Source organism: Vulpes lagopus, chromosome 5 (assembly GCF_018345385.1).
Source record: "Vulpes lagopus strain Blue_001 chromosome 5, ASM1834538v1, whole genome shotgun sequence".
Taxonomy (NCBI): Eukaryota; Metazoa; Chordata; class Mammalia; order Carnivora; family Canidae; genus Vulpes; species Vulpes lagopus.
In genome coordinates this window covers 71,763,035-71,785,737 of record NC_054828.1, presented here as the reverse complement: position 1 = coordinate 71,785,737, position 22,703 = coordinate 71,763,035, and the positions used below count along the sequence as shown (strand labels likewise).

The 22,703-nt window shown below is 41.8% G+C and overlaps 1 long non-coding RNA gene across 1 annotated transcript; it reads left to right on the top strand.

Moving 5' to 3' along the window:
- The first annotated feature begins 814 nt into the window (after positions 1 to 814).
- On the top strand, positions 815 to 20,906 carry LOC121490504. The gene is made up of 3 exons (XR_005987697.1): positions 815 to 1,148; positions 17,871 to 18,614; positions 20,113 to 20,906. It is a non-coding gene; the product is annotated as an uncharacterized LOC121490504 (long non-coding RNA).
- Positions 20,907 to 22,703: the final 1,797 nt, after the last annotated feature.

Below are 22,703 nucleotides of genomic sequence, written 5' to 3'. Positions count from 1 at the left end.
CGGCGGCCCGTGCAGCGCGTGCAGCCGGCGAGGCGGCCTCGCCGCGCCCGCGCCCCCCACCCCGACCGCAGCCCGCAGCCCGCAGCCCGCAGCCCCGGCCCCCGGCCCCCGGCCCCCGGCCCCCGGCCCCGAGACGCCCCTCCGACGCCCCTCCCGGCCGCGCTCCCCGGGGCTCCCGGGCTCCGCGAGGACCGCCCCGGGCGGGCGAGGCCGAAACAGGAGACGAGAGCAGCCCCCGGGCGGCTCCACAGGGGTTCCGGGCGGGGTCGCGGCCGCCGGCTGGCCCCCCGGGCTCCGCGCCGGAGCGGCGGGAAAGGCAGGAGCAGGGGGCGGGGAGGCGGGCGAGGAGGGGCCGCAACGAGAAAAATCCGTCGGGGGCGCGCAGAAGCGCGCGTAGACCGGTCGCAGGATCGATCGCGGCCGCTGCGGAGCTGGAGCGCGGAGACCAACGCCTGCCGGAGCTGCCAGGAGACTGCCGCTTTCAAACCCGCCGCAACCCCCTCCGCCTCCCTCGTCCCTTCCCCCTCCCCCGCCCTCGCCCTCGCCCTCGCCCTCGCCCTCGCCGTCGCCGCCGCCCGGCCCTCAGCCGGAGCCCCGCCCCCTCCTGCCGCGCGGCGCCCGGCGCGCTGCCGTCACAGGCCCGGCGCCCGGACACCAGCCCCGGCTCTCGACTCCCTCGCGGCGATTGGCCCCCGCCGGGCCGGGGGCGGGCCCTCGGCGACAGTGCGGGCCGCCGATGGGCTGGGGGCAGGGGAGGAGGCGGGCCCTGGGATGAGTGAAGTTTAAAGGGTGGAAAAAAAGTTTGAAGAGCGAGGGAGGGCGGAGGGAGGGCGGAGGGACGGGCAGGGGCTGCGACCGGGCCCCCGCGGCAGGCCGGAGGGAGGCCCCCCTGGCGGCGGCCGGAGCCCGGCGAAAACTCGGACAGGGAAAGCGGGAAGAACTCGGAGGTGGAGGCGTGGCCGGGGAGCCGGGCGGAGCAGGGGGTGGAGCTCAGCCGGCCCGGGGCGCTGCCCGCGGAAGGTGCGCCTGGCTGGGGAGTGACGCGCACAGCCCGCTCGCGGCCCGGCGTGCCGAGGTCTCCGGGAGGCCTCTCACAGCCGATCCCTTGCGCTCTTTCAAGAAATGTTACTGGACGCCCGTGACGGAAGGTAAAGCAGAGCCCTGAGTCCTGCTGTGTGGCCTGGGGCAAATTAGACAACCTCTCTGAACCGCTGCATCCGCAGCTGCAAAGTGGAGATGATCGTACTCCTCCAGACTGTTGTGAGCATGGCATTTAGTACATATGAAATATCTGCACGGCGCCTCACGGGAGGAGGGTGGTTCCTCCTTGGCAGCTGGTGATATTAACCATGACTTTATGTCAGAAATTGTGCTAGGTACTGGGGTTCAAAGATGAAGAAAATAGCTCTCAAGGAGATCGTAGTTCTGGTGGAGAGACCGACAAGTCCACAGGCCGCCCGCAATGAGGGGTGATGTGGAGGTAGAAGTCAGGATTAGAACTCGCCCAGGAACTAGCAGACCTGCGTGCTGCTTGCTGCTTGACCTTGGCCGAACCTCAGCTTCAAGTTTATTCATCTGTAAAGGAGGCGGCGATGGGAGAGCAAACATTGAATAAAGAGCATCTCAGGTCCCTTTCAGCACTGATTTTTCAAAACAGCTATTGAGCATTTTCATTCCCTCACACTCTCCCCAGCTTTTTGTCTTGTAAAAATCCTATCCAGGGGCCCCTGCGGGGCTTAGTGCTTGAGAGTCTGCCTTCAGCTCAGGTCATGACCCGGGGGTCCTGAAATCGAGTCCTGCTGGTATCAGTCTCCCGCATGGAGCCTGCTTCTCCCTCTGTCTGTGTCCCTGTCTCTCTCTCTGTGTGTCTCTCATGAATAAGTAAATAAAATCTTTGCAAATCCTATCCGTCCTTAGTCCAAATGCCATCTCTTCCAGGTGGGTCCGCAAAGTAGAAACCTTTCTCTGAGCAATGAGACTTTGTTTTACGTTTGCAGAGTGGCTCCTAATTTCATAGTTTCCTGCCTCCCTTTAATAATTGAGGAAAGCCCTTACTTACACAGTGAATAACTCCACCGAATCTCATCATGTGTCAGATAGATTGGACCAAGTTTCAGCAACTGCAGTGATTTTGTTCATGCCATAGTATCAGTCAGAGCCTGACAGAAAACAAATGGTACTTTACAAAGATGTGGGCCGGGCATGGGAAGCCCCAAGGGTAGTGTGGAACCCTTGGCTGTAAGCTCCTAGGTCTGCAGAAGAGGAAGGAACCAAAATTCAGCACAAAAGGGGCAGCCGGACAGGAATGTGTGAACTTCAATCAAGGGATGCAGTCAGCTTAAGTAATCGCCCCAGGATGATGCTGGAGGATTTCTATCTCACTTGTGCCTTCCTCTTCCAGTCTCCTGCTGGTGCATCCCAGTGGCCAAATCCACCCAGAAGCCAGAGGGCAAGAGAACCCTTTGCTGCAATCCATCTCAGTCAGTCACACAGAGAAGAGGAAATTGTGCATCTAGAGAGAAAAGGGGGAAACATCTAGTACAGACACACAGATTGCTCAGATTTACCCAGATCTGAGACAAAGTTGGAGTATTTTTTTCTGAAGCATTACCTAAGCTAACAGATTCCTGGATGAGATCTTGATAACCTCCACATCATCTGCTTTCACAGCACCTCTGGGGGAAATGTCTTTTCCTGCCTGGATTGTATCCATTAGGATACTTTTGGCCACGAGGAACAAAATATTAACAGCTTCAAGAATAAGGTCATGTATTATATCTTTAACGCAAGGTTCAGATGTTAAGTAATCTCAGGGTTAGTTTAGTAGCACGATCATGTCACTAAGGACCCAGTTCTTTTTGTGCCTGTTCTCTACCATCGTATGCATGTTAGCTTCTATCTCCAGGCTCATCACCTCTTGATTGCAATGTGGCTGCCACAGCTCCAGATAGGACATCCTCAGAGGTCACTGTACAAGGAGAAAGGCAAGGAAAGACAGTGCTGCTCCCATGTGTATGAAGGAGAAAATCTTTCCCAGACTGCACCCCCCACCCCAACCAATATAATTTCCCTTATTGGCCAGAAAATGGTCACATGCCCACTGTAGCCTAGTGGCAAAAAGAAAATGAGATTGCCACAGTTCATTAAATTGATCATATCAAACAAAACAAAATAGGGGTTCTGTTTGAGAGGAGAAAGAATAAATGTCAAGTAGGCACCCGACAGTGTGTGTTGCATGCCTCAACCAAGAATACATTATCTTGACTCTTGGGCAGAAAACTGCAGTGATTAGGATCTTGTGCTCTGGAGTCAGACTGCAAATCCCAGTTTTTCTACTTACTAGTTCTATAATCTTGAGTAAACTATTTAACCTTACCTAAACTACATTTCTTCATCCTTGAAAGGAGTATAATAGCAGTGCTCACCTGAGTTGTTGTGAGAACTGAATGGAGCTATTTGAATCGAGGAAGCACTTAACATATGATCTAGCATAAAAGCAAACATTCAGGAAATTAGTTTGTGCTAGTTGTATTTGTGACAAGGCAAAAAGCATTGTTCATCACCCTTGTAATTCTCTAAGTATTAAATTCACCCATCTTAGTAAGTCTAGGTTCTACTTTTAAAATATTTTAGAAATAAACTGCCCCCTCCAGTGAATTAATTCTGGTAGGATATTGTTCTGGAAATCACTCCATAATTAAAAGAGTCACATTATGAGTGTCCATCTGTAAAATGGCACCTAACCAAAAAACCAAATTCTATCTATGTTTATCACAGCTTCCTAAACTTATAGTTGGACTAATAGTTATGATTTCCACCAAGGAGTATTAATAAGTCAAACAATATGGAAACTGGTTTAACAAAAATAAATGATACAGTTGAATTTGATGATCTCCAAGATTTCTTTGAGCTACTACCAACCATCCATATGATAAACGTAGATATGTTTCAAGATGCTGCTTACCACCTAGGTCCCAAGACGGCTATAGAGACACCAACACAAGTATCACAATGTCTAAAGACGAAAAGGAGAGAAGTGGTTGTCTCCTTTCCCCCATTTCTTTTTTGGAAACCAAGGAAACCTCTCCCCAGAGGCTCTGAGCAAGTCTTTCCCTCCAGCTTATTGGGCAAAATTGCCCAAATGCCCTTTCCTAAACTGAAGGTGCAAAGAGCAATGAAATATCCTTAACCGGTTTCACCCTTGGGTGCTCAAAAGGAGATCCAGCATCTTATAAACTGCACGGCTGCACAATATTTCAACTTGGGGCAAGGCAGCAGGGGGTAGGGGTGGTGAATGGTGTTCTCTTAGCAAATATGAAGAAGGGAAGCCCGGCTTTTCGGTAAGCAATCCACAGTGTCCTCCACAGACTACACTAATTTGCTTCTAGTATACAATGTTTCTGACAAGGCAGGGGATGTGTTTTGTTTTATGATTTTGGACACAGTGTTCCTAATGAGAGCTAAATAACCCTTCTACTTAGAAAAGTTCAGAATGGCAGGTAGAAATTCCTCATTTTTCTGATTTTTAAAAATTTATTCATGAGACACACACACACACACGAGAGAGAGAGAGAGGAGAGAGAGATGCAGAGACATAGGCGGTGAGAGAAACAGGCTCCATGCAGGGAGCCAGACATGGTACTCAATCCCGGGTCTCCAGAATCACACCATGGGCCGAAGGCAGGCGCTAAACCGCTGAGCCACCCAGGGATCCCCCCCGCCCCATTTTTCTGAAATGACTCAGGCTTACCTACCGCCCTGTACAGTCTGAGGTGCCATGTACAGTTTGTGTGTGGAGGGCCCCAAGCCCATCACCCACACTGGCAGCCGTGTGGTCAGCACCCCTGGAGTTGTGCATGGCTTTGTGCCCAAGCAAGGCAAGTGCAGGGAGAAATCTTTGATTTCACTTGTTTTTATATCCTCAGTCATTTCTTCTGTGAAAACTTGAATCACTAGTAATCATAAATCAAATCATTATTTAGGTGAAGTCATTCTCAAGTATGATGGTGGCAGAGGGTGGGGGAGAAGAGGAGTATACAGATAAAACAAAGGTTTGCCTTCTATGTGGAGCATCAGAACATTCATCTTGTTTTCCTTCCCACAGATTATAATAAAATTACCTGGAATTTTTAAAATTCTGGTCAACAAAGTCTTTCACAGGCTCAGAAAACATCTATATTTACCTGTATTATGGAAACGACATATGTAATGTAGTCTAACATTAATAACCTAACTGAATTCAATGTTAATGTTCCATTATATCTTTACATTTTATTAGCATTTTTATTTGCTGAGGTCTGTGAGCTAATTTGTATGCTAATGCTAAAATTGCTCAATTACAAAAGCAGTTACACGGAAGATTGTATTTCAGTTAAACAGACTATTGTCTAAAATCTGTATTACTAAAAAATAAAAATAATTAAAAAATAAAATCTGTATTACTTACTATGTTTCATATATAAACATGCAGTTTTGCCCATGGACGCATTCACCTGCAAATGACTAAATGAATCCAGCCCAAATCACAGAACAATAGAAACATTCAAAACCGAGTGCAGTGCCAACATGCTTTGAAAGGGGGTTAGTTAAGCAGTCAGATGTCAAGTTCCTCTAGCAAAGCAGGACAAAGAGAACATTGAAGGAAATAGAAAATACCAAAATACCTATCTTTCAGCTTTCAGCTTAAATACAATCTCCTACTCAAGGCCAGCCTTGATTTTCTATAGCTGGATGTCAGCTCTTCCTTCTCCAGAACTAAAAGCATGCTATCTCTATGTGTTTTCTTTTCCAGTAGACCTCATGATCCTTGAGAGCAAGATCTCACCCTGATTTGTTTGTGTCTCTCCCATAGGTCTGGGTACTTTGTCTTTAGTATAGTTAGCACACATTTATTCAAAAAATAAAGTGCCCATGATAAATAGGCATCGTCTTAGGGGTTGGTTTACGGCAATGAACAGGATGACAGGGGGGAGGATGACAGTGTAGGGGAGAAAGACCGTTTCCTCCACCCTCTTAGGTCCCTGGCTGGGTCTGAAATTTCAACTGACAAAGACACGTTAACAGGAGAAAAGCATACAACTTTATTTAAGTTTTATGTGACATAGGAGCCTTCATAAGGAAATAAAGACCAGAAGAAATGATTAAACCTCAGTGGTTGTAAGTGACTGATGAAGAATTGAAAGTCATAGAAAGGTGTGATAGGGCAAAGAATATGAGCTGAGAGTAATAAACCCTGAAAACTCAGCAAAGCCTGTTTTCTCAGAATCTTCTTGATATCCCTCCAACTTGGATATCCAGATGCTCCTTTTTACTCCGGGTCTGGAGAGGGTACCTCTCCTCAGAGGGTCTTAGGACCTGCTTCAGAGAAGAAGAGGGAGAAGGTCAGAGAGACCTGCCTGCTTCTCCTCTTTTCTCAAACCGTTTTAGTTTCAAATATTCAATATGCCATGCTGCCGTATTTTAGGGGATCACATCCTGAAGTCCATCAACAGCAAACCCAAAGCAAGTAAATGATTGAGATAATTTCCAATAGGAACAGTCCTGTAATTAAAAAAGATAACACATGGGCAGCCCCGGTGGCGCAGCAGTTTAGCGCCGCCTGCAGCCCAGGGCGTGACCCTGGAGACCTGGGATTGAGTCCCACGTACGGCTCTCTGCATGGTGCCTGCTTCTCCCTCTGCCTGTGTCTCTGCCTCTCTCTCTAGCTGTGTCCCTATGAATAAATAAATAAAATCTTTAAAAAAAAAAAAGATAACACAGAATGAAATGGTGGGTGTTTAGGAAAAGACACAGGTTACATCAGATAGAAATCATGGAGAAGGTCTGCTTGAGAAGGTAACACTTTTGGGCACCTGCGTGGCTCAGTGGTGGAGAATATGCCTTCAGCTCAGGTCATTGATTCCAGGGTCCTGGGATCGAGTCCCGCATCAGGCTCCCTGTGGGGAGCCTACTTCTCCCTCTGCCTGTGTCTCTGCCTCTCTCTGTGTCCCTCATGAATAAATAGATAAAAATCTTTAAATAGAGAGAGACAGAGAAGGTGACAGTTTGCTTGACATGAATGACAAGAGGGAACCAAGTGAAGACCAGAGATCTGAATGTTCCAGGCCAACAAAGAGACCTCAGAGGAATAGTAGAATCTGGCTTACGTTTTAGACTGATGGTTCTGATGGCTCCACAGAGAAGGAGGGTGACAGTAGAATCAGGGACTCTAGATTAAAAAAAAAAAAATCTGGTGCAGGAGCCCACTGAGAAGGCTCAGTGGCATGAACCAGGGTAGAAACAGTGAAAATGAAAACTTACCAAGTGCACCATGAAAATCAGAAATTATAGTTTTAATTTCAGAGACTTATCACAGTTAAAGACGTCTGTTACAATTGTATTTAATGAGCTTTATGAAACGTGATGCTTTATTGAAACATCCATTCCCAGTGAGAAGAAGAAACTTAGAAAATAAAAAATAGGGGAAATACTTAAGTTTAAACTTATACAGGTTCTTTATTTTGCTGTGTTTATTAAGAAGCACGCCTAGAGAAATGGAGTGCTAAGTTCAAGGTTTTTCCTGCATCTCTTAAGAAAGCAACATCTACCCTAAGTCTACGATGACCTTAAAATTTGTGAAACAGCATACTGTTCTTTTAACTGACAGGGTGTGTTGTTATAAGAAGTAGAATTTGGAGGCACCTGGGTGGCTCAGTTGTTGAGTGTCTGCTTTTGGCTCCGGTAGTAATCCCTGGTCCTTGTATCAAGTCCCGTATCAGGCTCCGTGTAGGGAGCCTGCTTCTCCCTCTGCCTATGTCTCTGCCTCTCTGTGTATCTCATGAATAAATAAATAAAACATTTTTTAAAAAGTAGAATTTGTTTCCTGACTTGTTAAGGAATTCACAAACTTTGTATTAAAAGAGCTTCACTACCATGTAAGATCTTTAGTTTTGTTGACTTGTTGGAAAACTGCAGGCTGTTGAGTCTTCTCACTGCAGATTAGATGCAAATAAGCAGTGCCTTTCATGGATTCTGATACGAAGCATGAGGAGAAGATCCTTTTCTTCAACAGAAGGAAAATTCTCATTAACATGGCTAAACTTAGGTGAAGTGTTTCCAAATGTACACTCCCAAATTTCACGGTAAAAATGATTGGAAACGCACCACATGAGCTTAAAATAAACACATCCCCTTCAAAGTCTGGGGACTGTGGCCTTTCTTATACTTAACAAGAGTATCTAAACAAAGCCTATATATTTTCCATTGAAAAATGGAGAGTGACCTTGTTGGGTATTGAGTGAAGGAGAGAAGGAGCTGAATTCTGTTCCAGAAGCAGGGCAACATTCTAGGTAAAATGGGTACTGAGAAGCTGCTTCTGTACTTTAGAACCTAAACTTAATCATGGCACATTTAAAAATATAATAACTGTCTGCTAAGAGTAGATCCTAAAAGTTTTCATTGCAAGAAAAAAATTGTAACTACATGTGGTGCTGTTTATTAGCTAGACTTATCGTGGTGATCATTTTGTAATACATACAAATATCAAATCGTTATGTTGTACATCTAAAACTGTGATATGACAATTAAATCTCAAGTAAATCAATATCAACATATACTGTCCATTCGCAGTTGGATAGGCACAAATAGGAAAAACAGAGCAACTGGTTACATCAATAGCAAACCATCAATACCATCATTACATGGTTAATTTTCAAGGCAGTCTTTTTGACTTGGGTGTGTTTGAGAATGCTGACATTAAAAATTTCAAACTGCAAGCTACTATGGGCTGAATTGTATCCCCCTGAATTTGTATGTTGAAGTCCTAACCCCTAATGTGACTGTATATGAAGACAGGACCTATAAGGAGGGAATTAAGGTTTAAACTTTTTTTTAAAGATCTTATTTATTTATTCATGAGACACACACACACACACACAGAGAGAGAGAGAGAGAGAGAGAGAGAGAGAGAGGCAGAGGCACAGGCAGGCTCCATGCAGGGAGCCTGACATGGGACTTGATCCTGGGTCCAGGACCACGCCCTGGGCCAAAGGCGGCGCTAAACCGCTGACCCAGCCAGGCTGCCCAAGGTTTAAAGGTTTTGTTTTATTTATTTATTTTTAAATGTGATTTTTTAATTTTTTTATTGTTTTTAATTTTTTTTTAATTTATTTATGATAGTCACACAGAGAGCGAGAGAGAGGCAGAGACACAGGCAGAGGGAGAAGCAGGCTCCATGCACCGGGAGCCCGACGCGGGACTCGATCCCGGGTCTCCAGGATCGCGCCCTGGGCCAAAGGCAGGCGCCAAACCGCTGCGCCACCCAGGGATCCCTAAATGTGATTTTTTTAAAAGATTTTATTCATTTATGAGAGACCCAGAGAGAGACCCAGAGAGGCTCCATGCAGGGAGCCTGACTTGGGACTGGATCCCTGGGCTCCAGGATCACACCCAGGCTGAAGGTGGCGCTAAACCGCTGAGCCACCGGGGCTGCCCGGTTTAAAGGTTTTAAATAAAGTCACAGGGGTAGGGCCCTACTTCAATAGGATTGATGGTCTCTTGAGAATAAGAGAGATCTCTCCTCTGCTTCCCCACAGCAAGAAGGAGGCAGCCTGCAATCCAGGAAAAGAGAAGAGCACTCCCACCAGAAAGAAACCAACCACGCTGACACCCTGATCTCAGACTTCTGATACCTATAACTATGAGAAAATCCAATTCTGTTGTTTAAGTCACCTAGTGTATGGTATTTTGTCATGGCAGCAGAGCTGGCTCAGACACATGCAGTCACAGTGATTCTTTAAAAAAATAAACTAGATCATGTTACTCCTGGCTCAATACTAATTGTATCCCCATTTTATTCAGAATAGAAAAAAAAGCCATTGTTCCTACAATGACCAACAGGACCACCATCATCCAGTTACCTCTATGATCTCTTTTCCTACTGCCCCCCACTTGTCTCCACTCCAACTACGGCTGGCCTTCTTGCAATTCTTTCAACATGGCAGACTTGCTCTTGCCTCAGCTCTCCCCTGCCTAGAGTCCCTCTCCACCAGATAGCTTTGTGGCTCATTCTCTTATCTCCATCTGACATTGGCTCGAATGTCACTTCTCAATGTGTCCTACTTTGCCTTCCTATCTAAAAATGCAACATCCTCTTAACTCTTAGATCTCCTTACTGTACTCTTTAAAAAAAAAAAAAAAAGATTTTATTCATTTATTCTAGAGGGAGAGAGCACGGGCAAGACAGCACCAGCAGAGTGAGTGGCAGAGGGAGAAGGAGAAGCAGACTCCCCCCTGAGCATCAGGAAGCCTGATGTGGGGCTGGATCTCAGGACCCTGAGACCCTGACCTGAACTAAAGGCAGACACTTAACCGACTGAGCCACCCAGGTGCCCCTGCTCCATCTTTTCTTTCCTTTGTCCACAGCATTTATCACTTTTTTATAGACATAATAACAATTGTTTATATATTGTTTTATGTCTGTCTCTACCTTTGAATTTAAGTTCCAGGGAGACAGAAATCTTTATTTGTTCACTAATTTAACCCTGGTGCCTAGAATAGCACCTGGCTTACAGTAGGATCTTAATAAACACTTGTCTACTCGAGTGCGTTCCCTTCAAAGTTCCTTCAGATATATTAATTATACTAGATAATTTAATCTTCATAATAATTTTAAAACAGCAATTCAATCTTTGTAATAATGCTATGAGGCAGCTATCACCATATTCCCAAATACTAGTGAGTCTGAAAAGTTATTCTAGGCACTCACACATTTCTCTGCATTAAGTATAAGTCAAAACTTGAACTCAGATGTTTTTACTCCAAATCTAGCCTCCTTTTCTTTGTCATGGTGGTCATTCTAAGACATTTTCACAGTTGAATAGAATGTCAGAACCCTCAGAATAAGAAATAGCAGTCTCTATTACAGCTGCATCAGAATGATTAAAATGAAAAAAATTGACCCTAGAAGTGTCAGCAAAAAAAAAAAAAAAATGTAGACATGTGGACGTTCTCATACACTGCCAATGAGAATGTAAATCAATTCAACCTCTTTGATAACTGGCTGTTTCTACTACAGTTAGCAAATATATACATTAGGATCCATCAGTTCTACTCCTGGGTATATACCCAACAGAAATGAATACTTATATCCTCCAAAAGATCTATACAAGAATTATTCAGAATAGCCCCAAACTGGAAAGAGCTCACATGTCCACTAAGGTTAGAATAACTACAAAAATCTTGGTGTGTTCTTAGAATACTACACAACAATGTAGGAATAAGACTAATCTGCACACAGCAAAATGGATGAAGGTCACAGTCATAATTTTTAGCAAAAGAAGCCAGACATAAAATGATGTACTATCAGATTCCATCTATACGAATTTCAAGAACAGGTCAAACTAATATATGGTGATTAAAGTCAGAACCATGATTACTTTGAGAGAGTATTGACAGAAGGGAACACAGATGATCTTCTGAGGCCCTGGCAGTGTTCTACATCTTACTATGGGTAGCGCTTTAAGGAGTTATCAACATATGCAGAAACCAGTCTAGCCCTATACTTCAGATTATACATCTTACCATGTAAGTTTCACAGCAATAAACAAGTTGTTTAAAATGAACACTTCAGGCATCCCTGGGTGGCTCAGCAGTTTAGCACCTGCCCCTCAGCCCAGGGTGTGATCCTGGAGTCCCGGAATCGAATCCCATGTCAGGCTGCCTGCATGGAGCCTACTTCTCCCTCTGCCTGTGTGTCTCTGCCTCTCTCTCTCTCTCTCTGGGTCTCTCATGAATGAATAAATAAAATCTTAAAAAAAAAAAAAAACGAACACTTTCTATCAATGAGGAAATTATGGATTATTCAATCAATAGTTACAGAACAAATGACTGGCCATCTGAGAAAAAAAATGAATGTTGATCCTTGATCTGTGCCATAGTCCTTATTTGAAAATAAATTTCAGATGATCAGATATTTAAATATAAAAATATCCAACTAGTATTGGAATAAAAGATGGTAAAATTGTTTTATAATATTGGTGGAGGAAGGTCTTTCTCATCAAGATACAGAGTAGTGTTGAAAGATTCTTAAATTTGACTGTGAATGATCTTGAATGACATGACATGACAAAACAATTACCACAAAGTTTAAAATGCAAATGACAGTCTTGGAACAAATATTTACAATATTTGTTAACAAAAGAAAATTTTCTTCTTATACAAAAAGTTATTATAAGTTAGTAAGCATGCAAAACAAAACAAAACAGTCCAGTGGAAAAACAAGCTAAGTCATAGGAGGAAAAAACCTGTCTTTAAACATACGAAAAAATGTTAACCAAATTTTTAAATAACAATAAAATTCCATTTTTCATACAACAGATTGCCAAGGATCAAAAAGTTTGATAGTATATTATGTGGTTGAGACACCATTATAGATTGGTATACTTCTTTGGTGAGTAATATGCCAGCATCAAAATTTTAAAAATTTCAATACAGTTCCACTACTGGGAATTTCCAAAGACTTATGTACTAGAAAGTATTTTGTCAATTGTATGTAATAGAAAGTGTCTAGAATAAGGGTTGGTGAAATGAATTGTGATATATATATATATTCAACAGAATCCTGTGCAGAATGACAAGAGCTTCATATGCTGTTGTGGGAAGATCCTTAAGACAGATTTTTTTAAAGTACAAATATATTTGCTTCTATTTGGATTTAAAAAGAGGGTATGGTGGATATTTGCACACACACACAGACATACACACACACGCCTGTGTCCTCTGGAGGATCTGCAAGAAATTAATGGCTGTGGTTGTCTCCGAGCAGTGTGACTAGGAGACTGGATGGGAAAAATGCTTTTTGCTAAATACCCTTTTGCACCATGAATTATTTTTACCAAGTACAATGGATTCTCAAACAGCACAAGTTTGAACTGTGCAAATCCACTTATATGCAGATTTTTCCTATAAATACAGTACACTATTATAAATGCATTTTCTCTTGTGATTTTCTTTAAGTTTTTTAATTCCAGTTAGCTAACACATAGTGTAATATTAGTTTCAGGTGTGCAGTATAGTGATTCAACAGTTCCATACATCACCTGGTGCTCATCACAGCAAGTACACTCCTTAATCCGCATCACTATTTCAAACTATCCCCCACTGTAGCCATCTGTTTGTTCTCTACAGTTGAGAGTCTGTTTCTTAGTTTGCCTCTCATTTTCCCCTATTATCATTTGTTTTGTTTCTTAAATTCCACATGAGTGAAATCATATGGTGTCTTTCTCTGACTGACTGACTTCGCTTAGCATAATACCCTCTAGCTCCATCCAGATCATTGCAAATGGCAAGATTTTGTTCTTTTTTATGGGGGAGTAATATTCCATTGTGTGTATATACCATCCGTTCATCAGTCAATGGTCAATGGACACATGAGCTGTTTCCATATTTGGCTATTGTAGACAATGTTGCTATAAACATTGGAGTGCATGTATCCCTTCAAATTAGTATTTTTTGTATTCTTTGGGTATTATTTTCTTAACATTTTTTCTCTACCTTACATTAATATAAGAATGCAGTATATAATGCATATAGTATACAGAATATGTGTTAAACAACTATTATTGGTCAAGACTTCTAGTCAACAGTAAGCTATTAGTAGTGAAGTTTTGGGACAGTAAAAGTTATATACAGATTTTTGACTGCACAGGGGATTGGGTTGCTTAAGGATCAACTGTACATGTATTACTTAAAAAAAAGACAAGCATAAAAATACTATGTTTGAAGAAAAGTAGGAAGAGGAGCAAAAAGGAGAAGGACAGTGGGGAGGGGAAGAAGAAGGCGAAGGAGCAGGAGCAGGAGGTGGTGGTGGTTGAGAAAGAAAAATAATCAAGATCTGCCCTTCTTCATGCCCCACATGGCCTCGCCCATGTCTTACACAGAGTGTGCTGGATAATTAAAACTCCCGAATCTACACTACCAGTCTGGAATCTCATCCAAGCACCAGTTCAGTATTTTCACCTCAGGTTAATCTTTCAAAACCAGACTACTTAGGGCATGAGATACTTGGCCTAGGGAATTTTCTGGTACTTGGAGGTAGTCTATGCTGGTAATAAATTAAACCTCACTTAATACTTACTATCTTTAGAGGAGATGATGGGTAAATCAACATTTGGTGAAAACACACACGCATGTTACATACACATACACACACACACATATATACACACCCTTCATATGTATTTCTGTATATAAAACACAAACGTTGTTTATCTGAAGCTTAAGATGGACAGGTCAGAAGTCACTAGGACAATTTAACATTTCTATATAGGTACCAGTTTTATGCTTCTAATGGTTTTATTTATTTTTTTAAGATTTTATTTATTTATTTATTTATTTATTTATTTATTTATTTATGAGAGAGAGAGAGCAAAGCAGGGGGAACAGAAGGCAGAGGGAGAGGGAGAAGCAGGTTTCCCCCCTGCTGAGTAGGGATCCCAGATGTGGGACTCAATCCCAGGAAACTGGGATCATGACCTGAGCTGAAGGCAGATGTTTAACCAACTGAACCACCCTGGCACTCGCTTCTAATGATTTTAAATAAAAAATAAATAAATAGCTTTGCTTTCTGTTTAATTGTATTTTAATTAAAAGCTGACAGTTAAACAAATTACTAGAACAAAAACCTATTGGCAGAAATTTCATCAACATTAGTTTTTGGAGAGACTTGGGGTTCAGCTAATTTCTAGATTGAGGTGTTTTTTCTATAGAAAGTGTTCTAGCCTGGGTTTATCTTGATCTAGGAGGTTAATGTGTTACAAAAGGAAGTTATTTTAAAGTGAATTTAAACATGGTATTACAGAATACTGATAGAGCAATAGCCAAGATAAACAGGTGGTAAAACTTGAGAAAGTCTCAAGAATTCAGTTTTGAATTTATTAGTGTCAAATTGGTTGATTTTAGTAAGTCAGACAGAAAGATAAATACTATATGATCTCACTTATATATGGAATCTAAAAAAAAAAAAAACCCAGACTCATAGAAACAGAACAGATTGGTGGCTGCCAGAGGCAGGGAGAGGAAGAGGGAAAATGGGTGAAAGTAGTCAAAAGTACAAACTTCCAGTTATAAATAACTTGTGGGGATGTGATGTAGAGCATAGTGACAATAATTAACAATACTGTAAATCTGAACGTTCCTAAGAGAGTAGGTCTTAAAAGTTCTCATTACAAGAAAAACAACTGGGGGGCACCTGGATGGCTGAGTGCTTGAGCATCAGCCTTTAACTCAGGTCGTGATCCTGGGGTCCTGAGATGGAGTACCACATCAGGGCACCCATAGGGAGCCTGCTTCTCCCTCTGTCTGTGTCTCTGCCTCTCGCTCTGTGTCTCTCATGAATAAATAAATAAAATCTTAAAAAAAAACAAGAAAAAATTGTAATTATGTGAGTTAATAAACATTAAGTAGTTGTGGCAATCATTTCATGTTATATGCTTATATCAAATGAATATGTTGTACATCTTAGACTAATACGATGCTATGTGACAATTCTATATCAAACTGGAAAAAAAATTGAAGGTATTAAATTTACTTTTGGCTTAAGTCCTTTTGGATAAAACTCACGTAAAATTTACCTGAGTAAAAGAGAGAACTGGATAAATACATATATATCTGATTTGGTTTTTTTAATATCTAACAAATAAAAACTCGGAATCCTTTGGCCCTGTCAGCTAGTTCTATATGTTTGCCACAATTAATTGTCTAGAAGAGAGAATAAAGCACAATACAATGGGTTCTGAGTATTCTTAAAAAAAAAAATCCAGCCAATTTTTTGGGATGTCTGGAGTCTGAGAGATTTTATCCATTCCCTTAATAATCACTACAGCAATGATGCATTACATTGAGAACAGTTCTGAATAGTGACCATGAGACATCAAAAAGCCATAGTTATTAGAGAGAAAGATTCATAGGCTCATAACATTTTAGATGTGGAGGAGTTAAAAATCACCTACTACCTAGTAATGCAAGGAAATGAAGTTGAGCCATTTTCAACAATATAAACTGAAATACACATTTTAAATTAATCCTTAAGGTGCACCTGGGTGGCTCAATGGTTGGGCATCTGCCTTTGGTTCAGAGTGTGATCCTAGGGTCCTGGGATCGAGTTCAGCATCCAGCTCCCCACAGGGAGCCTCCATCTCCCTCTGCCTGTGTCTCTGCCTCTCTCTCTCTCTCTCTCTCTCTGTGTGTCTCTCATGAATAAATAAATAAAATATTTTTAAAAATTAATTAATCCTTAAGTAACTGAACAATTAAATATGTGAAAACAGTAGTTTTCCATTCCCTTCTACCAAATAAGGCTCTACAATACAAGGGAATTTTACCATGACAGGCTTTCTTAGGTTTGGGGAATACGAGCTTAACATAAACCCCTCTTTTCCTCCATTTTCCAACTCATATGGAGAGATAAATATTCTATTTTTCAAATTATCTTTGCAGAAGATCATATATTTTGATTCACAGCATTCGGAAGCATGTGGGGTAGAAAAAGGAAGACATTTAGGATTAAATTTTCATTTGGATTGTAGTTTTGACCACCCATACTGGTGGGAGCCAGGAAAAGAAAAAGACTAATTTTTAGAAAATTTGGTAAAAATAAACAAGAGGATAATATTCATCTACCAAGAGTAAGAATCTTCCCAGTGATTAAAAAAATCTACACAAAATAATTGACATACAGAATTGCTGATGTTTAGAAACAATGGAGTTAAACTTTTAATTACCCAAATTATTACCTTTTGTAGCTGCAGAGAGAGAAGTGCTGTCAATGCAATGTAGTTGAACAAAGGACAAGCTTGTTCAAGGAGCCAAAATTTCTAATTCTAGAAGAATGTGATGCTAGGACCTTTGGGGGCACCGCGTGCTCCCTTGTATTCAGCCAAACAAGAGGCCTGCTATCACTCCTTCCATCACCGCAGAGCAGAAACAGATATTGCAGAAGCATTATGACCTGTGGAGGCAGATTCTCCCACCTTTGTTTAGTTTTCAATCATCCCTTACAGGCTGAACTGCATGCTCTTGTTTTCTTTTCCTGGATCTCGGCAAAATGCTTATGTAACGGCTTGGCCTTTTCACAAAAATTAGGTTCTGTGCTGAGACGAGTCACTAGCTGTATCCAGAGTCCTAAACCATGAAATCCCAAAATATATTATTGTAAAGGTCTTGAGTGTTCATTCAGATTATAAATTGGGGCATCTATACAGAATCCAATCTGAACTGAAATGTAGGCTATCCAGTGTAGCTGGGGTCTATGGAGACAAGGCAGTAGATGGAATTCTGGAAACAATGTTGGAAGACCCTGAATGTCAAGGAGCCCAAACTATATTCAATAGATATAGAAAGCTCTGGAGGATTAGAAAACAGGGAAATAATATAATCAAAGTGGTGCTGTTAGGCCGTGGAAGATAGAAGTTGAAGGAGAAGAAATTAGTTTTTAAACATTTGCATATGCAGTAAAGAATGTCGAAAAAGCATTCCAACAAGTTACTAGAGTAGTTCAGTAATTCTCTCTGTGTGATAGAATTATCAGTGCTTTTTATTTTATTCATTTGTGTTGTCTGACTCTATAGAGAATGCATAGGGGTTGCTTTGCAGTAAAGAAGGTTTAAATTATGTGTTTAGTTTAAAAATGAAAAAATTCAAACAAAAACAAGAAATAATAAAGCAAACCCCCATGCATGTGTCACCCAGATTAAACAGTTGTCGAGATTTTGCCATAGTTGCTCCGTCTCTCTCTTTCTTCTTTTTTTCTCATTCCTTTGCCAGTATCTTGCCCTGGGTCGTTCCTGTGTCTTTCTGACCTGGCGTTAGTTCTTAATAGCTTCCTTGTTTTCCAGCACAGCAAGATGTCCCACACTCCTCTTAATTTCCTGCCACAAGCCTGGAATCAGCCTATCTTTCAAGATGCTCGGTTTCCTTTCAGCAAATAAGAAGAAGAAGGAGGAGGAGGAGGAAGAGGAGGAGGAGGAGGAGGAGGAGAAGTTTTAAGAAATAAAGGTATAAACGAAGAGCCAAGTTTATACAGAAGTGATTTCTGGATGGGTGCTACCATCCTGGGACTTGTGAAGCAAATATTAGAAGTAGCATTAAATAAGTGAAAATATGTAAACATTCTAAAATGAATCTGCTTTCCAAACAAAGCAGACTTAGTATTAAAAACGTGCCCCAGTAGATAACCCTTCTTCAATTTAGGAAATACTCTGTTTCTTTATGGTCTTTGCAGGAAAAAATTTCACGCCAGCTCTTACTGGGTAGAATTTAGCATCTGTGCCACTAGATCCCTCATTTTCATAAATTGGAGCAAAATGGTATTATCTAACACCTTCTCTTTTCTGTGTCAGGGGACTCTTCATCCCTTCATCCAGCCTAAATAGATAAAGTACCATGGCTCTGTTCACACCATGGGAGGGAAGCTTTTTTTTCAACCTTTAAAGCAGCGATTGTTAACTTTCTCTTCCTTGGCTGCTGGAAGCTCAGCTGCCATCATGAAGGACACAGTAACGATCTGGAGCAGGAGGTTCATGACCAATTGACCACTTCAGCAGAAACAGATGGTCATTGATGTTCTTCACCTTGGAAAGGTAACAGTACCTAAGAAAGGAATTCAGAAAAAAATAATTAATCAATCAATCGATAAATAAATAAATAAATAAGAAAGAAAAAATTCAGGAAAAACTAGCCAGAATGGACAAGACCACACCAGATGTCATCTTTTTTTTTTTTTTTAAGATTGTATGTATTTGTTCATGAGAGACACACAGAGAGAGGCAGAGAGAGGCAGAGGGAGAAGCAGGCTCTCTGCAAGGAGTCTAATGTGGGACTTGATCCTGGGACCCCGGGATCATGCCCTGAGCCAAAGGCAGATGCTCAACCACTGAGCCATCCAGGCTTTCCCAGATGTCATCTTTGTATATGGATTCAGAACCCATTTTGGTGGCAGCAAGACAACTGGCTTTGGCATGATTTAGGATTCATTGGATGATGCAAAGAAAAACAAACCCAAACTTAGACTTGTAAGACATAGCCCACATGAGAAGAAAAAGAGGTCAGGAAAACAGCAAACGGATCCCAAGAATAGGCCAAAGAAAGTCAGGGAGACTGCAAAAGCCATTGCAGTTCTGGCACTAATAAAAAAAAGTGAGCTGGATATTGGACAACAGAAGGAGTAAAGATTCTGCAGTGACTTTATCTGTGATGATTGTGCAGATTTTTCATGAGAGGATTAATAAACTAAGAACTTAAAAAAATAAATGACAGCTAAAGCATAAGGAGGGTTCATGACATGTGTCAGCACCATTCTCAATCCTTACGTGCGTTAGCTCTTTTAATCTTGACAATGCTGTGAAATAAGACACTAATTACCTTCATTTTTACAGATAGACACTAGAGAAATAAAGGAGTAAGGAGCCCAAGCCCACTTAGTCATGACTTTTAATGAGTCGGAATTTGAATCCAGGCATTCTGACAACACACTCACTCAGGGTTTTTCCTTTCCTTAAGCCAATGGAAAAATCCCAAATCTCAAAACCCCGGCCTGAGAGAAATTCCTCTATGTGAGAGGGAAATACCAGAACCATTCACACTCCTGTTTTCTTGTGTTCATGGTGGACAGTTCTGGGTCCCACAATCAACAGGGAGTCTGCTTGGGATTCTCTCCCTCTGCCTCTCCCCCCACTCTCACTCTCAAAATCATTGAAAAAAATTAAAAATTGAAAAAAAAAAAAAAAAAGCAAGCAAGCAAGGGAACAAACTGCCCACAGTCACCATTATACTGTTCTGGCTAACCCAAAACCAACATGTTTGGTTGACAAATATATTTTGTCAGATATAACAGAAAATAACAACAACAACAAAATAACTTTAAAAAAAGTGTTTATTGAAACTTCCCTATCATTATAGGGTGCTTGTCGCATTGTATCACTCAAGCTCCATGTGGCTAGGGACAACATCTTCATTTCTGTAGTTCAGACAATCAGTCCTAGCACATGCGAGGTAAACGGCATATAAAGCAGATAATGTTTAAATGAATGAAATTTGGTGAAGAGCCCTGGATCTCACATATGGCACTGTGATGTACAGGTGGCCGTGTCTTGCCAAAATCCGAGTACTTTTGAAAGTGAAAGACGATGCTCATGCTATTACACCAGGACGATGGACCCTTCCTATTGGAGCAGTTTTGCTACATAAAGCACAACTGACCAAATCAGCACAGTCTCAGGGCAAGGTAACGTATAAATGTGTTAGAGTAGCATATTTTAGAAGAAAAAGGCCGATTTGTAGAAAAATTTGTCAGACAGACCTGCAGCTCCCTCCTCTTTATCTGTTTTTATGCCCATTCATGGAAACGTTCCCTGCCAGTTTTACAGTCTTTCATTCTGTTCTAAACAGCCTAAGTGTCTGCACATATCTGCCTGTACCTTTAGTCTTTGTTCTTAGTTTAAATTATAAAATAAATGATAAGTACTTTGCAATGTTTTCATGCATTTTCTAAAGATTTTATTTATTTATTTGAGAGAGAGACAGAGAGAGCATAAGCAGGGGAGGGGCAGAGGGAGACGTGGACTCCCCGCTGAGTAGGGAGCCTCATCGGGGCCCCGTCCCAGGACCTTGGGATCACCACCTGCCCTGAAGGCAGATGCTTAACTGACTGAGCCACCCGGATGTCCCTCTAGAAGCATTTTTATACATAATTCCAATTTTAAGGATTAAACTTTGGGATCATTACAAAATTTTAGAGGTGGCAAAACTTTACAGGCAATTCAGAGAAGTATCTATTCTTTCTAGTAAAAGAAAAAAAAAGAACTGTGTAATCTTTTGATCTTTGTCTCTGTGGGGCAGAGAAATCAGTATTTCTGGTTTCTATGAATTCCTTCCATATTCCAGCATTTTGGGACTAGTGGTAGTGGGGGAAATCTGGTTGTTTACATCCTTATAAATGATTAAGCTTTCCTGTTTTGTCAACTCAGCCTTTTAAGTCTCCTAGGAACTAGAGCAAGGATATAATATCATCTGTGGTGTTATTTGCAAACGTAAAACGAAATGACTGTGTGGCTCATAGATACCACTTACATTCCACTGTAGACAAGAAAACAGGAAACATAAGCATAGTAGTTATAGATTTAAATGGTTTGCCTGTTGTTCCATAAAACACTTGTTTCATTTACTCCTCCAAGTCTATGCAATTCAGCTCAGCTACTGTGAAGTAGAAAATATTACCAATTAGAGCCGCCGCAGTATGCTGGTCCTGAATCACAGGGCTTCAGTACCCTGGTGTGTTATGATACCCGAAGCTATACCTTGCTCCCTGCCTCAGCACACACATCGCAGCAGGGCTGGATGTGTTCAGGGGCTTGATGTATACTGACTGAAAATTAATAGAGAGCAAAACCCAAATGGCACAAAGTTAAGACACAAAAAGTTTTTTTATAAGGTAAAAATATGGAAAGCCATAACAATAAAAATGAAGGATTGATAGATGCTCTGGCCCCTCTTAGTTTGCTAAGGCTAGATCTCTCCATTGGCAAAATGGGGAGCGACTGATGGGCCAGTTAGGCCCTCACATCAAATTGAAGAGGTCTAAAATGAGCTCATTTTCTCCTTTCTCTGCCATTCTACTCCAGCGGCTTGGTTAATGACAAGCCCCTGACAAAGGCCAGAAACTGAAGTCATGTTAGCAGAAGGCCAAGCCCCTTCCATCTGCACAACAGTCTGTGGGCAAGTGCTATGGACCATTTCCTCTCTGAGAGATTTCTTGTATGCTTTGCTCACTGTTCACTCCCATTGCCTCACTCTGGTCCAGGGGTTCGTTAGTGGACCATCAAAACAGTTCTCTGGCCGGTTCCTGCAGCACCACATCATCCTCCACTTCCAGTCTGTCCCACACACCCTCTGAATGATAAATGTATCTTCCTGAAATTCCACTTTCATTTTCTTCTACAGGAAGGTTCAGCAGGCACATGGACTCCAAAGCCGTCCATAATCTAGGTTTCCTCCATCCTTCTCAGTTTTATCCTACTGGTTCTGAATATTTATTCTCTGATCTGGTCCAGGTCCTCTCTACACAGGCCCAAAAAACAAACTACAATCCCTCCCCACTGTTCTTTGGCCTCCTCACCTGGCATACCCTCCTTTTCCCCTCTGTCCACTACAATTCAGCAGCAAGTTCAAGCTCTAGCTTCCACCCTTGCCTTCTGAATTATAATGTTTGGCCAACATTTGACTTTTTAAAAAAAAAATCAGCTGCAGAACACTGTGTTTTCATCATGTGTGGTCCATTCAACCTTGAACAGAGGAGGCAGAGGGAGCATCATGGTCTTTGTGGGCAAGCTTCCATGTCAGATGTTCTCTTGTAAGAATGTTATCTTGGTATGGAAACTGTGTCCAATAGATGAGTGGATAAAGAAGTGATTCACACACACACACACACACAAACACACACCACACTGGAATATTACTCAGCCACAAAAAAGAATGAGAGCTTACCATCTGCAACAACACGGATGCACCTAGAGGGTACTGTGCTATGTGAAATAAGTCAAACAGAGAAAAACAAATGCCATATGATCTCACTTACATGTGGAATCTAAAAAACAAAATAGACTCTTACATACAGAGAACAATCTGGTGGCTGCCAGAAAGGAGGTTGGTGGGGAAATGGGTGAAATAAGGAA